This window comes from Lactuca virosa, chromosome 9, assembly GCF_052849685.1.
Source record: "Lactuca virosa cultivar CGN04683 chromosome 9, Lactuca_virosa_CGN04683_v6, whole genome shotgun sequence".
NCBI classification, from domain to species: domain Eukaryota; kingdom Viridiplantae; phylum Streptophyta; class Magnoliopsida; order Asterales; family Asteraceae; genus Lactuca; species Lactuca virosa.
In genome coordinates, this window is record NC_136434.1 from 120413548 (window position 1) to 120421473 (window position 7926).

At 32.3% G+C, this 7926-nt stretch overlaps 1 non-coding gene and 1 pseudogene across 1 annotated transcript; one reads left to right on the forward strand and one right to left on the reverse strand.

The window, feature by feature from the left end:
- The first annotated feature begins 6399 nt into the window (after positions 1 to 6399).
- On the forward strand, positions 6400 to 6481 carry TRNAS-GCU (transfer RNA serine (anticodon GCU)). The gene has a single exon. It is a non-coding gene; the product is annotated as a tRNA-Ser (tRNA).
- Positions 6482 to 7242: 761 nt separating this feature from the next.
- On the reverse strand, positions 7243 to 7926 carry LOC145139728 (E3 ubiquitin-protein ligase UPL4 pseudogene; annotated as a pseudogene).

Here is a 7926-nt window from a genome sequence, read left to right on the forward strand (position 1 = left end):
GTTGGCCATGGGTAAGGTTTCTCGATAGAAAGAGGAAAAAGAAGAGAAGAAGAAAGGTGTAAGATCTCGATACCTATTGAAACGAGATGCACTCCCGTGGTTATTCTCTAATCCTCCTTCCACCAATGACGACTCCGACTCCGGCAGCCAACCGGCGACGTAACTCTCTCGCGATCTTCTTCTTTTGGCGCCGCAAGCGGAACGAGTACTGAATTTCGAGTGCTTAGGGTTTTATGGGGGAAATATGATCGAAGGGAGTTATTCGGCCCCAAGAAACGAACCCAAAAAAAATATGTTGATCCCATGGAGGCTTACACAAAATTTCCATTTACAGCCTTTACATAACCCATAATGACACTTTCTACCATAGGAACAATTTTCTTCACATATGGAGTTTTAAGATTGTCATTTTCAGCCCTTGCTATAAGAATTTCTAACATAATCATGCTATTGTTATTTGCTTTGATTTTCATTTTATTTTATTATTGTATTTTCTTTATTTATTATTTAACCACTTCCAATTTATCAAATGTCTTTTCTTTGAGTATTCATCGATATAATTCTTTAGAATATAATTCCCCAATCATTTGATTATTCTTATAAATTAACAAAATTATTTTCTTTTTTTTGAAATTACTAATGAGGAATAGGGTGCTACAATACAAAAGTGACAAAAAAAAATCCCAAAGCATATTTATAATAAAATCAACATTATGAAAGTGCAATAAACAAAAAAAATTACATAAATTCTTAATAAAAAAATAGTTTATCATGGAATTAAATTTTGCTTTGTCCAAAACACCAATAAAACTAATCTAATAATCAAACTCAACTAGAAATCAAAAACATGCACTAAAAAACCGTGTCAATGATTATTTGTGTTTCTCATATCATTGACCATATATGTTTCTCGTGTCATTCAACTCCGTCCTTTGTTGCTCTATGGTTTCCTCTAGTTTCTGAATTTTTGTCTCAAGATGATGTTTTTCAGAAGTTGTCTCCGGTGAAATGCATGTTTGAGAAGAGTTTTTAGAAAAATGGACCTGCCATATGATCAAATCCCATAAATTCTTTTCTTACGGTCATGTCCTCCGACGGCGTTATAAAACAGTTCACTTTCATCAACTTCCTCTAGTTTCTGAATTTTTGAACTTACAAAAAAACCATGTGGCTGTAAATAAAGGCCTTGACGAATCTGGTCCTTTTCTTACTTTTGTTGTTATTAGGTAAAGAAGATGACCGATGTTGACCAAATCTGAGTCTGAAATAAAATTGAAGTAATACAGATTATATAAAATTAATTCTTTGATGTTCAAGTTAAAGGATACTTAGTCATTTCAATTTGTTTCACTTTTCATTGACTCAGTGACTCAAGTATTTTCTAAATGGTAGAATTTCTATTATGGGTGAGCAACCCCAAACTAAAAAACCGAGAAACCGACGAAACCGAGACCGAAAAACCCGAAGCTGAAGCAAAACCGACGGTTAAGGTTTGCTATTTTTAAAAACCGAAAAATCGGGTTCGGTTTCAGTTTTTACCCAGAAACCGACCCACAATTAAAAACGAAATACCACCCCAAGAAACCGACTGATCCAACCCGAGAAACCACCAATACTTGATTGTGTTTTGGTTGTAATAGACTATTTCAAGCTTTGGTTGTACCTTGTAATAGATTATTTGTTGTAAGACTCATGTTTTTTGAAGTACTTGACTTCAATTTGGTGTTTTTTGAAGTATTTAACATGTTGCTTCATTTATGGAAAATGGATTGGAACCCAAAACCCATGGGTTTAAACCCATAACCTGTGATCAGTGTATGGGTTGAACCCAAGAAACCAAAAAACCGTCCAAACCGACCTCAGAACCCGAGAAACCGAACCAACCAGAAACTGATCTTATTAAGTTCTAAAAACCAGAAAGCGGTTGGGTTGGGTTTGGGACCAAAAGCGACCCATGCACAACCTTATTTTCTATTAAGAGGTTCGGTGAAGGTCCAATGCGCATCGGAAAGCACCACAATCGATCGAACAAATGGGATGTGACCAGCCCCCTACCAAACTATTTCTAAGATTTTGGCGGTTCTTGCTTACCTCAAATCCAACATGGTTGCTACTAAAGCTTGGACTCACAATTTAAGAAAGGCTTCAATCTTAAATATTAGAGGTGGGAATCGGTTTCGGTTTATGGGTTTTTTGGTTTCCTTGAATTGGTTTCCTCGGTGTGAGTCGTGAATTCGTGAGGATTATGAGTCGTAAGTACTGAATATTGAAAACCATAAAACGGTCTAAGGTCTAAAATGTATTTTACTTTATATTGGTTATTTAATATTTTGTTTAATGTATAAAATATATAAATAATTTTTAATTAAGTAATTAGTAAATGCAATTCGAAATTTCGGTTTTAAGGGTTTAAACTTTACTTGAGAAACCTCCAAACACTTAAAATTGTATACTGGAAACTTCTATTGTATAATATTTATGGTTTTTATATTATAGTATAATAGTCACGGCCTATGATCTTGTAGCAAATTCTATAGCGACATAGCTACAGATTTTGACTCTGTAACAAATGTCGTAGCAAGCTAGCTACGAACTTAGATGCGGTAGCAAATTTTGTAGCAAAATAGCTACATATTTTGATTCCGTAACAATTTCTATAGCAAAGTAACTACAAACTTTAATCTGTAGCAACAGTTGTAGAAAAATACCTACGCCTTATAATTCTGTAGCAAATTTCGTAGCATGATAACTACGGACTCCGATTGCATAGCAAAATTCCGTAGTTATTCAAATATTAGCTATAGAATGCAATTCTGTAGCTAATTCCGTAGCAAATATACCTACGTCTAATTAGTCTGTAGTATATTCCATAGTAGAATAGCTACGGTTTTTAATTCTGTAGCAAAATTCCGTAGTTATTCAAATATTACCTACGCAATGTAATTTTGTAGCAAGTTCCATAGCAAAACAGCTACGACAAGCCATTCCGTAGCATAATCCGTAGCAAAATAACTACGGATTTTACTTTCATAGCAAATTTCCGTAGTTATTTCAACTTTTTCTTGTAGTGAAGACTGAAATTGCTTGTACGACCTCCTCTCCCTGAAATCTTTCTATTGCGTCTTTCTCTTGCCACAGATCCTTGAGGGCTAGAAATTAATGGCCAGCATCGTCATGGCTGCAACAATGGTTGCCCCGCCAAAATACATGATGAAATTTCACCATTTCCCCCCAATCTGATACTCAGATCAACTACAAAAAACGAAATCTTCACAACCTCCTTATAACCAAATCCAATTTACAGGCGATAAATTATAAAAAGTAACATGAAAGTAGAATGATGAACGAAAGCGAATAGAAAAGAGTCTGAAGAAACAACACAGGAAGCGATTGGAAATTTCACACTCATACACCTGTTAGTGAGTGGAAATAGTTTTCTTTTGTGTTCGGTCATACAAGTTGTTGATTGTTATGATTCCTGAAAAAAGGGAAAGTGAAATCATTGACTCGTATGATCCGATCGGCGCTCAACGACATGGATCTGGTCATACGGTGGTGATCGATGGGCAACCGCCATTGATACCTCGATCTCACTTACGGGAGCCTGGTAGCAGACCTTGATGGAGAAGACGAAGAATGTGGGTTTCGTTTTTGGAGGATTAGGTGGTAGACGAAGCTTTAAAGGTTAGGGATCACAATTGGGTAGAGAGATTGTTGCATCTAGGAAGAAAGGAAGTGGAGACGGGTTGGTGGTGCAGGTGGAAGAAGCCGACACGAGAGAGAGAGAGAGAGAGAGAGAGATATTAATTTTAATTATTTTTTTCTTTTTAAATAAATAAAATAAAACAAACCTCATAAAAGGTCCCTGGATAGTTAAATAACGGAAATACCCTTGAGTTAACGGTAGAAAGCTAACAGAGTTAGTAAAAAGAACCAAACATCAAAAGTTTTGAAAGTACAGGGACCATCTATGAGGTTTTTAAACCACATGGACTAAACTTCAGATTTTGGGTAACCACATGGACCATTTATGATGTTTTTTTCTTATAAAAAATAACATAATGGAGTAATGCTTTTATAAATATAAAATTACTTAGTTTGATATATAAAAACAAAAGCAAAATATAATAAATATATTTTAATATTTTATAATTACTTATTTTGATAATAATTGAATACAAAATACTGAACATTTACTTATGTTATTTTGCCAAGTAACTCATATCGCAAACAAATAAATCCAATTGTATTATTTTTGTTAATTTTATTAATATTTTATATCATTAACAAATAAATATAACCTATTGTATGTGTCCTAATAGGTGCTAATGTTTATTGGAGGATTATGATTTAAAAATTCATTTAACTTATAAAATTTATATAACATTATACTATGAATATTTTTAAATAATTTATTCCTAAACAATGTCTTAAATATCGTCAAAACATATTAAATATTTTGCAGAATCATACGTTATGACATTAAAGACATAATATAAATATATTAATTAATAATTGTTTAAAAGTAACCAAATGACTTCTAACCCATCGGTACCGGATGTTGTCCTCCCTCTTAGAGGTTGAGGGTTCAAGTCTCATTGAAAGACATATATGAAATTAGGAGTAGAGTAGATTTGCCGTTCTAAAATAAAAAAATTTGTTTAAAAGTAATTGATTACTCACCATGATTTATAATTATCATTTATTCCTATTTCTTTATTATTCAATTTGTGAATTAAATTTTATTCAATGTACATACTTACCAATCTTTTTTAACCCTTACTTTAAGATTGTTACTTTTATTTTTATTTTTAATTTATTATTTTTTATTATTAATCAAACAAGAACATGGATGTCAAAAATAGAAAGTTATGCTTGGATAATAGATAATCCAAGAAAAACTATAAAACATCATCCTCTCAATGTTTTCATTTTAGCCAATAAGGTAATTTTCCAACTCTTTATTTAATATGTAATATGTTTTATTTATTTATTTTAAATCTATTGTTCATTATTATTTTAAAAATTAAAAATTTTTTATAAAATATAAAATCTTTAACTTTATACCAAAATATTATTTTTATTAGTTCTAACTATTTTTTTTTCTCATTATATAACAATTGTCTACAATCGCCGTCGTCATTTATAATATATACGAATTATTAATTTTTTTTATTATCATTGCTCAATAATTAAGTTATAATTTAACTAAAATTTGTTTTTAAATTTTTTGTCCGTAGTGTCCACGGGTTATAACTAGTTGCTATATATAAAAAGCTTTACGACAGAAAAAAGATTTACGAAAGAACAGTAAAACATCAATATTTTTGGTTTCACCCAATACATATTTACGCTAATATTTTTTAAATTTTAGTTTAATAATATAATTATCAGTAAATCATAACTTTGAACCATATGGTGTACCCATTTTTTTTCCAGTTTGGCCCAAAGCCAAAAGGATCATTTTTTAAAATTTAACTAAATGACTCAAAAACAAAATCAAACCTCGCAATAACACCAGTGTGAAAAAAAAAATGGAATCAGTATATTAGCTTCAGATTTTAATCAGTAACTTTTGCAAGAATCAGTATATTATTGTATCTTCATCTTGGGCTGAGACCACACAAAGGAAAGAGTTTAAATTATAACTTTTATTGATTCTTCTCCTTTTCCTCACTGGCATTAATCACGAGAGTTTAGCCACTGGTTCTATGTACTTTTTCTCTTTGCAATTGTCGTGCACACCAACTGTTCGACATATTGCTTCATAGACTGTTTCTTCACAAAATATGAGGAGAAGTTCAATCTTACCATTGTTACGTCTACACCGACCCTTAACATCTCCCTATATTTTATGTGGATTGAAAGATGAGATTCCTCCCTTGCGATAACTGCCCGAGAGGAAAGATTGATCCAGGATAGAATTTCGTGCAGTTCCGGGCAGCCGAAACGGGCACGAATTTCAAAAGATGGAAACTTTCATGGCCCTTTTTCTTTTCATTTAAAATTCCCAGTTGGGTTTCGACCAAACATGAGTTATCTTCAAGAACTTGAAAAATGGCAGAAGATGTATTTTCCTTCTCCTTATTTGAACGCAAAAAGATTTGAAGTTTCTGATCCTAAAGCTCGAAAGAGGGTGATTGGAGTTCTTCACGAGGTTCTTAGTTTGACTATGGAGAAAAGGTTGACTTCTGCACAGCTGGACGCTTTTCATTCGGAACTTCGATTGCATGCTAGATTGTCGCTTTGTTTAATTAAGCATCATGGTTTGTTTTATCTTTTATGTTTCTAATAAAGATGCAAAGAGTAGTGTTTTTCTTAAAGAAGGTTATGAAGGGTCGAAATTGGTTGATAAATGTCCCGTTTTCATGTTTAGGGATACGTTTGTAAATCGTCAAAGTCGCTTTGGCCGAGTGGTTAAGGCGTGTGCCTGCTAAGTACATGTGGTTTCGTCGCGAGAGTTCGAATCTCTCAGGCGACGAACGTGGATTAAGTTTTTACTATGCAGCATGTACTTTTTACTTTTGGAATGGTACGTCATACGTGGGGGTATTCTACTGTTTATGTTGTGCTTTCTGGTATCTTCTTCGATTTATATAAAAGAAAGTAAATAAAAATAATGTATAGTTGTTTAATTTAGGATAAAGAGTCCGTAAGTTATACACATTTTTTTGTATGTTTTTGTTACGATTTTGTTTCAAAAAAATAATAATAAATTTGTCTTAAAATTAGTTTTATCTAAGTTTAAAAAACTTATAAATTTTAGAGTAAACTACTGAAATCATCCCTACGGTTTGGTCAAAATTGCACGTTTGGTCATTAACTTTTTTTGCATTCGAATCGTTCTTGTGGTTTGATTTTGTTGTGTTTTTCGTCCCTTACATACATAAAGTTAGGGACCAAACGTGTAATTTTGACCAAACCATAGGGACGAAAAACACAACAAAATCAAACTATATAGATGACCTGAGTGCAAAATAAAAGTTAGGAACCAAACGTGCAATTTTGACCAAACCATAGGGACAATTTAATAATTTACTCTAAATTTTATTATAATTTCGTTTTATAAAATTTACATATTTGCACCAAATAGTTTCCTACCCAACGGTATCAGGTCTTGTCATTCCTTTTTGAGATTGAGGATTCAAATCTCATTTGTGGACATAAGTGAAATTAATGAGTAGTTTAGGAGTAGATTAGATTTATAGTTTAAAAGAAAACAAACTTGCCTCAAAATAAGCTTTAAAATTTCTATTAAAAGATTTAAAAATAAAAATTTTAAAAAAGTAAATTTGAACAAAGTTCCCAACAAATTTATAAAAAAATTACTAAAATATTAAAAAAACTAAAGTCGGTGGCTTGGTCATATATTAATAAAAACGGATGTAGATGCTCGACACTTCTATTTGATCTATCTATCTATCTATCTATAAAGTTCGTTGGAGAACTGATTGTGATGTGTTTAAACGTTACAGTTCCTTCTTTAGTTCTCTCATAAGCGTTCTTCTTCATCGAACCCTAACAGTCTTATACCTGGAGACTAGTGGAGAAGAAATCAATGAAAGTAAGAACAACCATGATTGCACCAGATTGTAAACAAGCAAGTGGTTGCTCACGTGATATCTTCTCTAATGCTTGCAAACACTATGTGAGAAGAGAAATGTGTGAATTAAAATCAATAGAATCAGAAGATGTTGAAATCAATGAGGGTTTAGAAATTTGACAAACCTGTTCAACTACATCTTCGTACACAAAATCCAACAATCTCTTACAAAGTGTTGTAACTCCATCACGTCGTATAATTAAACCAGAGGGTTGAGGATGAATGTCATAGAGATAAGTTAGATCCCTAATAGATAGAAGCATGATCTCAAGATTGCTTTCATGGCTAGCCAGCTTTATAAGAATGGGAGACAAGGAATCCAT